This window comes from Grammomys surdaster, unplaced genomic scaffold (assembly GCF_004785775.1).
Source record: "Grammomys surdaster isolate TR1022 unplaced genomic scaffold, NIH_TR_1.0 458, whole genome shotgun sequence".
In the NCBI taxonomy this organism is placed as follows: domain Eukaryota; kingdom Metazoa; phylum Chordata; class Mammalia; order Rodentia; family Muridae; genus Grammomys; species Grammomys surdaster.
The window spans coordinates 606,061-620,098 of NW_021604877.1; the positions used below are offsets into that span (position 1 = coordinate 606,061).

Below are 14,038 nucleotides of genomic sequence, written 5' to 3' on the forward strand. Positions count from 1 at the left end.
GAAGGAAGGAAGGAAGGAAGGAAGGAAGGAAGGAAGGAAGGAAGGAAATTCTCTGTTTCCACAAAGATGTGTCAGGACAAGGAGAGTGACATCAAGAAATACACTGCCATCTGGTCCCCACTCCCTGGATCTGAAGGAGTTAAAGACTAGCCACAGTTTCCTATAAGGGCTGAGGCTAATGTAAACCACCTGCTAGATGCAAGGACCAGACCAGAGAGAGGATCAGGTTGCTCAGCTCTGAGGGTCACTTCTGAAAAAGATTGTAGTTTTGCCAGAGGGTCTGTGAGGCAGCCGAACTCCTTCCTCTCACATTCCACCCCTTAGTCTGGGCTCCAGCTCCCTCTTAACAGCTAACTGACTGAACACCACCACCTTACCTCAAGATAACACCAAAGTGAACTTTGGTCTTAGCTACTAACCTGTTCGATCTCTCAACGTATAAGCCCCTGCCAACACTGAACCCTCATTCTTTTACTGCTCCTATTGCCAGAATGTTAGGGCAACACAGGCTTCCACCTCAACGTGTCATTCCTCAAACCCACCAGGTCCCAACTCGAAGGCTCCAAAGGCTCAGAGACTCACAGGTAAGAAAATGGCTCCCACATCTGTACACCCAAGCTCAGGCAAAACTTAACCATCACTTACCCTGCTCATAGCTGTAAAAATTCCAGGCTATTGCTCCACTCCCTAAAATAGATACCCTCTCCTTCACCTGAGCAACTTTTGCTCTGGTGGACTGAACATGATGTTGAGAGTTCCTCTGGGAGGAAAACATCAAGAAACACAGGCAAACAACCTATGTCTTGGATCTTACCTCATGGGCTACCCTAGAGGGCCCTGGCAAAGGCCAAGCTACCTTGATAAAATGTTTATTCACTATACATGAGACAAGAGGATTGCTTGTACCCAGTCTTAACAACAATAAAACCAGGTGTAGTGAGGTCCATGCCCTCAGAAAGCAGAGGCAGGCACATCTTTGTGAGTTTGAGGCCAGCGTGGCCCACATATCCAAGTTCCAAGCCAGTCTGGGTAACATAGTGAAATCATTTCTCAAAAAACAAACAAACACACACACGCACAGAATGAAGGAGCTGAGGGGGATTGCAACCCCATAGGAAGAACATCATCAGTATCAGCTTGCCGGACCACCCTCCCAGAGACTAGACCACCAACCAAGGAGTGTACAGGGAGGGATCCATGGCTCTGGATACACATGTAGCAGAGGATGGCCTTGCCGGACATCAATGGGAGGGGAGGCCCTTGGTCCTGTGGGGGCTCGATGCCCCAGTGTAGGGGGATGCTGGAGCGGAGGGGCAGGAGAGGGTAGGTGGGTGGGGGAGCGCCTTCATGGAAGCAAAGGGGAGGGGAGAGAGGGGGTATGTGGGATGAGGGTGTGTGTGGAGGGGTAATAGGGAAGTAGAGTATCATCTGAGATGAAAATGAGTGAAATGACTTTTTTAAAAAAGAAAGGAAATCAAAAAGAAAAACAAACAAACAAACAGACAAAAATTAAATCCCAAACAACAAAAGGTTGCTGGTATGTCCTCTGGCTTAAAAAGGGGCTGAGTTGTTTTGGGGATGGTTTTCCTTTAGACTTTTCAAGACAGTGTTTCTCTGTGTAGACCTGACTCTCCTAGAACTTGCTCTGTAGACCAGGCTAGCTTCAAACTCAGAGATCTGCCTGCCTCTGCCTCCCAAGTGCTGAGATTAAAGGCGTGCGCCACCATCATTCATACCAAAAGAAAAAAAGAGGGGGGGAAAGCCAAGAAAAATATTATCTTTTCTCTATTATGGGGGGAAAGCCCTTAGACAAGTCAATTATTTCTTAGCATTTCTGAAATCAGAAGCAAATGAATGAATTCTGTACTTGCTGTAAAGCACTAACTTCTGACTCAGGCCTCTCCCTCTTCACACACACCACTGTCTCTGTAACCTAGATTTCTGAGGCAGAGTCCTAAGAATCTGGAAAGGAATAAAGAGACTTCAGGAAAAACCCACATCCCGCTGTTTCTTCAAAGGCTGGTTACTAGCTGTCCTTGGTAACTTCACACCTTGAGAGCACTGTGAAAGGCTGAGGCAGGAAGATGGCTCCAAGTTTTAGGGCAAGTAAGCATAAGCAAGACCCTTGTCTCAAAAAAGGGGGAGGAGGAGGTAAAGAGTTAGTTAATGACCTATAAGCCTCAGGAAGACTGAGAAACTCCCAAAAGTAAGGATGACAGGCACATGACATCTAGGAACTGGGAAGCTCCTGACAAGAAAGTTCAAACACCAACCCCCTTGATGATTTACAGGTTTGAGACTGCAGTGTACTGATGTGCAGATGTAATCTCCAACCTTCAAAAGTTCCCTTTCCTGCCCTATAAAACCCCAAGCCCTCTGTATCTCTGCAGTCTCCACTCCCGAGAGAGACTGCTGCCCTTCATTGTTCTAATTAAAGGACAATCTGCTTCTGTTGAGTTCAGTCTCTATTTTCATGATGCTGGGGTTAATCCGGAGCTAACAATACTAATACCTATTCCTTTTCCCCCATATTCTGTAAGGTCAAGATCTGAAAGATGTTAGTTGAAAGGTTGCAACCATGAACTAGACTGCGGCCTACAGGCAGACACTGTGTTAAGAACCCGCGCAAGCGCACATACACAGCCCTCTGGGGCAGTTCATCAGCACCTACCCTCAACCACTACATTCACATACTCAGATCCCTGGCAGCTGACAAAAAAAAAAAAAAAAAAAAAAAGACACGCTTTCATTTGTTTTCATTGTCCAACACCGCAAAAACATTTAGGACCACACAAGGAAATAGGAAAGCCCTCTACTGGGCCATCTCTACAGCTCTAGGACAGGCGCACATATTACTCCCTCCAAACAAAAACTCGCTGACATCTATGAGGGGAAAGAAAGGCGCCAACTCCCGGATGTTGGCAAGCTCTGTGGCCAGCGCCTGTTTCTCAGTGTTTACTTGCTCTCCCTCCCCTTTAAGGATGGCGCAGCAAAGGGAGTTGAGGGGGATGAACCACCCCACCCTCTCGTCCATTTTTTGAACAAAAAAAAAAAAAAAAAAACAAGAACAAACAAACAAACAAAAAAACCCGAGAAAGAGTGAGGGAGAAAAAGTCTTAGTGCTGGGGGCCTTACCGGACTCCTAAAGCCAAACGTATCTACAGGTTTTAATCCGCCATTAGCATTTAAATCTTGAAAGGACGGGAGTAAGGGGGGGCAGTGGAAAGTAACCCCACACACAAAAGAAAAGTTGTTGGGTTTCTTCTCAGTCGGCCAGGCAGAAGCAATCTTCCTGGCTGACAGCCAGAAGTGCGTCACAGCCAGGAGTCTGCTTTCTTTAAAGGCACAGCGAGCTTCCGCGCGGTCTGGGAGCAACAGCGAAGCCAAGAGCTCTGGGGGAGGGGGGAGGGGGGACGCCTACCAGGAGGACCCAGGCGAGGCCTGCCCATGCCCTAGAAACTGAGCAGGACGTGCGGGGGAGGTGGGGGGCTGGGGCGCAAGCCAGCAGGCTCCATTGCTGAAGGGAGAGCACGCACAGCAAAGGCTGGAGGCTGTGGCGTAAACACACAAAAGCGCACCCGCGGCGGCCGGCCCCACCAACCTGAGATGGCCAGGACACTCCCCCTTCGCTGCTTTCCAGCAGGGCTTAAGGCAGTAGCAGTGATGGCCTGTCCACCTCTGAGACCAGTCCTACCGAGCAGGCCCAGAGCCGCTGAACCCACGGCCAGCCTCTGGCGGGAAACGCGCTCGGCGCAGAGGAAGCCTGGGAGCCGAGCGCAGGGGAGCCGCACAACGCAGGCCTTTTACAGGGGCCGCTTCCTGCGGCGCCTGCGAGGGGGGGCGTGTCTGCAGGCACACACAGCCGCCCGCCGGCTCCCTCGCACACAAAGCGCAGGCCTCCTTCGAGATCGCTGCCTGCCCTAGGACTTGGCCACCCTAGCCCGTTCTCCGCAGGAAATCTCTTCAGCCCGTACCTTCTGCGTAGCAAGGCCAAGTTGTCATGCTGTGTGCCTGCTCCTCCCACTCAGCCACCCAAACAAGCAGCCCAGGCAGGCAGTTTCTAGCCGCGGAGCGCAGGCCTCGCTGTCCTGTCCCGATAGCTGCGCTATTGTTGACTGGAATGGCCGCCAAAATCCCAGCTGTGCTGCCAGAAGCTAATCTGCTGTTCCTCTGGGCATCTGTGGGGCGGGGCGGAGGGGCCAAGGCACAGTTCTGAGTATGGCAGACACTGGCTGGAGCCCTCAACAGGCACAGGCATAGGGACTCATCATCCTCAGAGTCTCCTGCAACTACATGACTAAAAGAAATGTCAGACTCAGACAAGACCACGAACGACAGCGTTGCCACCCACTGGACAGCCAGCACTGGACACCTGCTGGGATACGTAAAAGGAATCCCCTCACTTTACAACTAGAAACACTTAATGAAATATGTACAACGTAATGCTATTAAACATTGTCAAGAATATCCATACAAGCCGGGCAGTGGTGGCACTCGCCTTTAATCCCAGCACTTGGGAGGCAGAGGCAGGAGGATTTCTGAGTTTGAGGCCAGCCTGGTCTACAGAGTGAGTTCCAGTACAGCCTGGGCTATAAGAGAAACCCTGTCTGGAAAAAAAACCAACAACAACAAAAAGAATATCCATACAAGAATTATACCCAATGTCTGAGTTAGGTTCCACAGATCAGAAATAGATTACAAGTTTTTATTTCAAGATGGTACATGTCAACTCATATAAAATATGCAACTTCACTAATCAGTTTAGATGAGGGAAGGATTAGGAAACTGAAGTGATATTTTAATCTGGATCTCCATAGCACAAAATCAAATTTTTCCTCTGGGGAAAGGGAGGAGAAAGCAAAAAGGTGTGGTAGCAGTGAAAGAACAGGTGCCAAGGATGAACTGAAGTCAGAATTGGAAAGTCTTGAACTTCAAGGAAGCAAATAAAAGGTTTGGGATGGTTTTAACAGAGAGCTGTGGTATGAGCCAGATTAATGTGATAAAGCGGTTCTCTAGCAGCAAGATGAGTTAAGAGGCCACCCCAACAGGTAGGAAAGGTACTGAGGACACAGATGGTAGAGAGAACAGCTGAAAAAGGAATGAGAAGCACTGAGGAGAAAGCTGACAAAAAGCAGGAGACTGAAATCCACCATGGTGCTGTGTGCTTATAGTCCTAGCAATCAGGAGACTGGGCCAGAAGGCCAGTCTGGTCTACTACTAGAGTTCCAGGCCAGCCAAGGCAAAAGTAACACCCTATCTCAAACAAAACAAAACAAAACTAGACAGAGGAGGACTTGTACAGGGAAGTATATGACATACAGGAATCAAATGTGAGGAGATAAGGGTCTGAAGAAGAAACAGAATATAACAGACAGTAGCTAACGCTTACTAAGAACCTACTACCGTGCCTCAAAAACAAACCATCCTACTGATCTAATGGGCATCACTTCATCAGGCTCCACCGCCTCCTTATGAAGCAGGTAAATTACCACTCAACTTTAAGTTGGCTTTTTAAAAAAGATATATTTATTACTTATGTGAATACACTGTCACTGTCTTCAGACACATCAGAAGAGGGCATCAGATCACATTACAAATGGTTGTGAGCCACCATGTGGTTGCTGGGAATTGAACTCAGGACCTCTGGAAGAGCAGTCAGGTGCTCTCTCTCTTTTTTTTTTTTTTTTTAGATTTATTTATTTATTTTATGTATATGAGCACACTGTCGCTGTCTTCGGACACACCAGAAGAGGGCGTTGGATCCCATTACAGATGGTTGTGAGCCACCACATGGTTGCTGGGAATTGAACTCAGGATCTCTGGAAGAGCAATCAGTGCTCCTAACCACTGAGCCATCTCTCCAGCCCCAGTCAGGTGCTCTTAATCGCTGAGCCATCTCTCCAGCCCTACCATTCAACTTTAGACAGGAGGAAACTAAGCCACAGAGTGACTTACACACACACACACATCACAAATCACTTGCAGTAAACTATATAACCCTTGCAAGGATTCCTCAACCTCCTAGGTAAAAGCAGAGCCTCCTCTGCATTGAGTATTAACTCACTCACTAACATTTGCAAAGTGCCTAATACACTGACTTCAGCACAGAAGGTGCTGTGGATGCTTCACAGAGGTTGGTTTCTGTCACCCGTGACCCAGCAGAAGATGGTTTACCAGTGCTAAAGAAGTTGGAGATGTTCCTCCTGGAACAGGGGACAGTACCCTCAGTGTGACCAGCTTTTTCCCTCTGGTCTCTCTCTCTCCACTTTTACTTTATAGGGACACCTCAAGTCTCAATCCCTCTGATATTAGACCGGTAACAGTAGTGGATTATTGAGGACAATCACTTGGGGACTTCCTACACTGTATGTTTTTATCATTGGATTTATTTTTAATAACCATGTACAAAAAGACAAGACGGCTCAGCAGGTATGGCTGCTCTGGGTAGAAGACCTGGGATCTACATGGTAGATGAGAACTCACTGCTAACAGTTGTTCTCTGACACACAAACATATGCTTTTTAAAATGTTTAAAAATTACAATAACCATGTACAAAGATCAAGAAATGATTTTTTATATATCTGCATGAAAGTCTTATCTTTCATCTAGAATGACAACTCCTTAAGGACATACCCCAGTTCCCTCTGTATGATCAGCCATAGTCCCTAGCTTACCAAAGCTCATTAAATCTGTTCCACTGAACTACATTTGTATGGCAGCTTTCCAAACACAACCTCTGGCTACTAAAGGAATGTGTGTGCTGAGTAGAGGGGATGAGGTGTTGGTGGGATCCATACCCAACACTGCAGACACACTGCTTCTCCCAGGCCTACAGCCTGTTCTCACCACCCCTCTGTAGTCTGTACTTAGCAGCTGCTATTAGCAGAAAGGAAGGCTCATATTCAAAGGACTTCCACAAATACAAATGCTCACATTTTATGAAAAGAAATGGCAAAAAATAATTAAAGATTGGCACACTCTAAAATTGTATGAGATGAAAACAAGTCCTGCTAAACTCCCCACCCAATCTCTGCAGCCCCATTTGGTACTGTCAGCCCTGAAACTTCACAGTGAAGACAGAATTGATACTGTATCTCTCCATCTTGCCCTTACTCTAAACACAAGGTAACAGGTTCCAGTTGAACAGCCTGGTAGAAGGCTTGAAATCTCTTCTGGCATGTCTCTGCCAAGTCCTTACACTTCTAGGCCAGCTAACTTATGAGCTAGGCAGAAAGTTTAGCTAGTTTCTCCACTTCTTTCTTCTCAGCCAAGAAAGATCGCTTGGCTTCTGCCTGCTTCTGCAAGCCACTCATTACCCCAGGGGGGGGGGGGGGGGGGCCAGGTAAAGAAAGGGGTTGGGGAGGAACTCACAATGCAGGAGTGAGTTCTGATAGAAGTTGGAGAGAATGATGATAAGTTAGAAGCACACATTTGTTCAAAAGGGTCTGGTAATACTCCATCTCCTATTGTAGCCAGTAGGCTACAGCATTTTGGTATTCATTTTATTATTCTTGTTTAAAATGTCAGTGTTATAAGTTTTAATGTATATTATCCTTTGTTACAGTTTAAAGAAATGACAGGAAAAAGGCTATGATATAACTCAGTGGGTGAACACTGCCTAGCCTAGCATATGTGAGACTTTTGGTTCGATACTTAGCAATGAAAAAAAAAAAAAAAAAAGAGAGAGTAATTCCCCTGAGGCAGCCCAGAACTGGGGTGATTCTAATATAAACAAACAGTATTCAAGGCCTCTATAACCTGGCTCAGTTTTACTTCCTATTACACTTATGCCCTTACCCAAACTCTCCACCCTTCCAGGCAGGTCTGTAATTTTAGATGGAATGTCTTATATAGAGGAATGGCTCTAGGGTCAGACACAAATGAGCTCTAGATCCAAACTGTTGGGTCTAACATTTACTGGCCAGATGACCTTAGACAAGTTATTTAATCTTTCTAATTCTCAGGTTCATTTTCTCTAAAATAGAGATAACCATAGTATTTACCTCACTGAGTTAATGTGCAGATTAAAAAAACAAAGCATGGCAAGTGTTTAGCATAGTGCCTTAGCACTATTAATTACAGTAATAGTATCATTTACTGTGCCAGGATATCAAGTGGCAAAGTAAAGACCAGAAGACACTGCATGTGGTTGTTTTACAGTTCAGGAAATCTAGCCAGATGGTGGTGGCTCACGCCTTTAATCTCAGCACCTGGGAAGCAGAGGCAGGCGGACCTCTGTGACTTCAAGGCCAGCTTAACCTACAGAGTAAGTTCTAGGACAGCCAGGGCTACACAGAGAAGCCTTGTCTTTAAAATTAAAAAACAAAACAAACAAACAAATAAATAAATAAATAAAACCTGAAGTTCAGGAGTTGGGTGACTTGTTTATACAAGCTAGTCTTTTAAGTAGCCTACCATTCCCCCAACACCATTCTCTACCGATTTAAAGAAGACAGTCACTGAATAATTGAATAAGCTAGCATACTATCAATAGTATAGAGGAATCTGTACACCTATCTTCTCAGAATCATCTTTCTAAGTCAAAACAACCACATAGCTTTAAAAAATAATAACTGAAGGGCTGGAGAGATGGCTTGGTGGTTAAGAGCACTGGCTGCTTTTCCAGAGGACCTAGGTTGAGTCCCAGCACCCACATGGCATCTCACAACTGTATTACTCTAGTTCTAGAACATTTGATACCCTCTTCTGGTCTCTATAGGCACCAGGCACACACATGATACACAGATATATATGCAGGCAAAATTACCCATACACATAAAATAATATTTTTTAAAGTAGTCACAGCCAGGTATGGCACCATACACCCTTAATCTTAGCATACAGGAGGCAGAGGCAAGTACATCTTTGTGAGTTCAGGCTATCTTAGTCTATATGAAGAGTTCTAGACCACCCAGAGATACACAGTGAGACTGTCTCAAAAACAAACAGAAAATAGCAAAACTAATCAGAAGCATTGAAGAAAAGCATTTCTCTAGGGAAATGTTGGTGATAGCTCAGAGTAAGAAAGGGAAGCTGAGCCAGGTGGTGATGGCGCACGCCTTTAGTCCCAGCACTTGGGAGGCAGAGGCAGGTGAATTTCTGAGTTTGAGGCCAGCCTGGTCTACAGAGTGAGTTCCAGGACAGCCAGGGCTACACAGAGAAACCCTGTCTCAAAAAAAAACAAAAACAAGACAAGACAAGACAAGACAAGACAGAGAGAGAGAGAGAGAGAGAGAGAGAGAGAGAGAGAGAGAGACAGAGACAGAGACAGAGACAGAGACAGAGAGAGAGAGAGAGAGAGAGACAGAGACAGAGAGAGAGAGAAAGGGAAGCTGAAAGGAAAGGCAATCAGTCACTGCGGCTTGTCAGACAGATGTACTGTTTCAGAGGCCTGACCTCCAGCTCACTTACCACCACCGTCTTCTCCCTCTCCAGAGGGCAGTGGCTGGTTAATGAGTCACTGTTGGAAAGCCTGAAGCTTCCTGGGGAGAAAAGCAGAGGGCAAAAGCAACTTCCAGAGAGGACTGATTAGTAAAGTCCAAGAGTCCCCACTCAGTTCTCCCTCAAGATGGCCTTTCTAAAACTAAGAACCTGTTTGCCCTGTTTCAGTGCCACAGAGGAGTAAAATGGCTGTGTGTCCCTATAGGCAATATATCTGCCACAGTATTTGCTGGAATTGAACTCAGAACCTCTGGAAGAGCAGTCAGTGCTCTTAACTGCTGAGCCATCTCTCCAGCCCAATGAAATAACTTTTTAAGTGACTTGCAGTATAAACTTTTTCTAAGAAGATATATTTCTTTAATTTTTTTTGTTTTTTGTTTTGTTTTGTAATTTATTTTTTTTTATTATATGTAAGTACACTGTAGCTGTCTTCAGACACCCCACAAGAGGGCATCAGATATCATTACAGATGGTTGTGAGCCACCATGTGGTTGCTGGGATTTGAACTCATGACCTCTGGAAGAGCAGTCAATGCTCTTAACCACTGAGCCATCTCACCAGCCCATGTTTTTTGTCTTTTGAGACAGGGTTTCTCTGTGTAGCCCTGGCTGTCCTGGAACTCACTCTGTAAACCAGGCTGGCCTGGAACTCAGAAATCTGCCTGCCTCTGCCTCCCAAGTGCTGGAATCAAAGGCGTGCACCACCACTGCCCAGCTTTTCCTTAATTTTTTAATTGCATATATCAAACTATACTTTAAAAGTGAGTCCACTTGGCCAGACATGGTAGCACACTGTAATCCCAGTACTTGCAAGGCTGAAACAAGTAAGATCAAGATCTTATTCAAGGCCATCCTTGGCTAATATCGAGTTTAGAGTTCAAGAACACACAGAATTATATTAGACCTTGTTTCAAAAAAAAAAAAAATCAAAAAATAAACCAACAAAAAGTAAATCCTTGCCGGGCGGTGGTGGCGCACGCCTTTAATCCCAGCACTTGGGAGGCAGAGGCAGGTGGATTTCTGAGTTCGAGGCCAGCCTGGTCTACAGAGTGAGTTCCAGGACAGCCAGGGCTATACAAAGAAACCCTGTCTTAAAAAAACAAAAAAACAAACAAACAAAAAAAAGTAAATCCTTTTAAATGAAATATTTATATAGAGCCCTGGGATACAGATAAAAATAGAAGGTTTATATAAAGATATTTGGAGCCCAACCGGGTTCTTATAGCTTTTGTAGTATAAAAATCACTGTCAGCCCCAAGCAGGAAGGGACACATGTCTGAAAGACATGACAATAAAAATAAAGAGACAACTTTGTGAACTACTTTTGAAATGTCTACAGAGAATTATAAGAATGAAGAAAGCAAAATTCTAGAAATACTTTAAATTTCTAGATTAGTGCATAAATACCAAAACCAAAAAAGGTATGCAGACGCAAAAGTAATGACAATTCCCTTTCCCTTTCACAGTATTAACTCTATCAAACAAATAGTAATACTGTTATCTTTATTGAAGAGGTTTTAAGATGTTGAACAACAATCCAGTTATCCTGAGACTCTTATATACGATTACTATTCAAACATAGGTCTGTCTCACTTCTAAGTTTATAATCTAAACCAGGCAGACTGAGAGTTGGGTCTTTAAGTGTCTCCTAGTTACAAGTAACCAAGAGCTAGTGAAAACTATGGTTGATTCTAAAGCCACAGGTCTGGGTCCCATTTGAAAGAGTGACAGTAATTAGAAGGTCTAAGACAGGATGACCATCATCACTTATTTAAAAATAAAAGGCTAGTATATTAATTTACAATTGAAATGTATTCATCTTCCAAAGCCTGTCTCACTCAGCTGTAGTAAGTACCTGTATTAAGAGAGGAAACAGAGTTCGAGGCCAGCCTGGTCTACAGACTGAGTTCCAGGACAGCCCAGGCTATAAAGAGAAATCATAACTGATTCAAGTGCTGAGAACAAGTAACTGTCAAATGAAGCCATAAATGGACATGTATATAACCCCAAAGGTCCAAGGAACACTGTAGAAAAGGTGACAGAAACAAAGTCAGAAGGGTGGAGTGTGCTAGAAAGCTGTCTTCAGAGCATGACAAGGCCACTGTACTTTAGAACTCATAGCAACAGAGCAGTGAAAACTTGGGCCTGACAACATCTTGTCATGAAACCCCACCCCTCCCTGAGGATCTATAGGCTATAGGATGATGAAGGAGGTGAAGGAGGGAGACATTTTCTTAGGTAGTATAGCCTCTGGTAAGGTACTCATGTTCCTGAAAGCTATCCTAAGGAAAATCACTGGGTCGTTTAAAAAAAAAAAAAGACATTAAAGTAGGAGTAGCTAGCTACAGGACCATTGGAATGTGACAAGAAAGGGTAATAAAGAGTAACTATGATCCAAATAGTCATGCACATGTATGAAAATGTCAGGATGAAAACCATTATTATTGTTTATTGGTATAAATACCAATACCATTATATATTTATATCAATAAAAAGAAAGGAAGGAAGGGAAGGAGGGAAGGAGGGAAGGAAGGAGGGTGGGAGGGAGGGGACCTAGGCATAGTAGCATATGCCTTTAATCCCAGTACTTAAGAGACAGAAGCAGGCAGATGTTCATGAGTTCCAGAACAGCCGGGGCTACATAGTACAATTATCTCAAAAAGCAATGCAAGGACTTTTGGAGAAATTTCCAATACCTAAAAATTTCTTTTAGAAATTTGTTTCCATTTAGGAGTGTTTTCCAGAAAGCTAGTGGCCATGAGTATTATCAATAAAGACAGTACGAGTGGTTAAAAGAATAAAGGTCATTCATTTTCTGTCATTTTTGGTCCATATCACATACTGTCTTCCTATCTCTGCTCTTTGCCTCAGTGCCCTCACAAGAACAATCAATCAGTACTTGTGTATAGCTCTGCACCACTTACTAATCATGTGTTTGCCATTTAGAAAGTATTTCAAGTGTTCCTCACAGCAGCTCTGTAAGGAGGTATTATTTTCAGTTTACCAAAGAGAAAGTTGGTCAGAGAAATTAAATACCAGAGTTAAGATACCAAGTAAAGCTTAAGTATGCTAAAGCTCTCAGTTCGAGGCCAGCCTGGTCTACAGAGTGAGTTCCAGGACAGCCAGGGCTACACAGAGAAACCGTATCTCAAAAAAAAAAAAAAAAAAAAGACCAAAACCTATGTGAATTGGGTCATGATACACACACAGAGAGAGGGAGAGGGAGAGGAGGGAGAGGAGGGAGAGGGGGAGGGGGAGGGAAAAGAGAGAGTTCGTTCAACATCTAATTATATACAGAATAAAATCAAAATTCCTTAGCATGTTTGGAGCTGAAGAGATGGCTCAGTGTTTTAAAGCACTTGTTCCTCCAGAAGATGCGAACTTGATTCCCAACACCCACACGGCAGCTCATAATCATCTGTAACTCTAGTCCATGGGGCTCCAACATTCTCTTCTGACCTTTGTTGGCCCATATATATGTGCAGGCCTAATATAGATAAAAAATAAAATCTAGAAAAAAATGTTATTTCCAGTTCTCTAAGGTGCAGCCTTCTAGTTTCCTTTCAATCTCATCTCCAGCAAATTCAATTATCTTTCCCTCAGCATACCAGGTATCTTCTAGGATCTGTATCATTTCGTGTGAATCTACTGAAGTGCCCTGTCCTCCACAACTCTTCAATGTCTGTGTATCCTGTATCATTTGACTCAAATGCCTCTCCCTTCAGCAGCTCTCCTAGTCTCTCCCACAATAAAGAACAGTGTCCTTTCTTCTCAAGGCCACTTATTGCTTGTTCCACTACATACCTTTCACTCCCCTACAGGAATGCTAACTGTATATCTATCCGTTTCACCCAAATTAAGATCATAAGGGACAAAAAATACTGTTTCACTCCCTATAATACCTGAACAAGGTAGCTGTTAAACAAGAGCTTGATAATTGGCCCTAACTTAGTTAAATTCCTTCATTAAATAGCCAGTGAAGCCAACTAAATGTTTCTCTAATTGTAAGTCATACACCTAGCATGAATAAGTAGAAAACAATTTTAATGTCAAAAGCCTGCAACTTCAGGGGGCCTTGCAAGCAGAGTGCTTTTACACACTCATGACTAAAAGGAAAGGGCACTGAGGCAAAGAGCAGAGATAGGAAGACTGGACTGCATGCAATCTTCAGCCACCTCCTGAGCTCACTAAGTTTCTTGGGGTTATCTGCAAGTCATAAGGACAGAAAAGCAACTGATTGGGCCACACTGTTTCTCCAGCAACTAGCCCTGCTCTTGGGCATTTAATTTCTAATTGTGGGTCCATAGGGCCTTTTCTCTAAATGAATCCTACTGCACCAAAGAACTCCTTTCAAAAAGGGCTCAGAGTTAATAACAGGAGAGAAGAAAGTCTCCCAAGCCTCGAAGTCACGAAGTCCACACTATCTGTTTGGATGGAAGTTGCTCCTCCTTCTTTAAACAACAGTCCTCCTAAGGAGCAACTTCTCCCAGCCCCAGAGGCTGCTTCTCTTTAAACAGCAACTTTGTGCTTGATGATCCATCTGTGGCTGCCAGTAGAAAAGTCACTATAATTTTAGGGGTAAAAAGAAACTCCACTG

At 44.2% G+C, this 14,038-nt stretch overlaps 1 protein-coding gene across 4 annotated transcripts in view; it reads right to left on the reverse strand.

Moving 5' to 3' along the window:
- Numa1 (nuclear mitotic apparatus protein 1) overlaps nt 1-14,038 on the reverse strand; it is a 74,819-nt gene that overhangs the window by 42,304 nt on the left and 18,477 nt on the right. Inside the window, exon 1 of one of the 4 annotated variants that reach the window (XM_028781502.1) lies at nt 3,602-3,707. The exons of 1 other annotated variant lie outside the window; for it this stretch is intronic. The gene's annotated coding sequence lies outside the window, so the exon portion shown is untranslated. Of the gene's footprint in view, nt 1-3,135; nt 3,155-3,601; nt 3,708-14,038 lie in introns of those variants that run through there. 2 more of the 4 variants (XM_028781505.1, XM_028781504.1) reach the window with 2 other exon arrangements.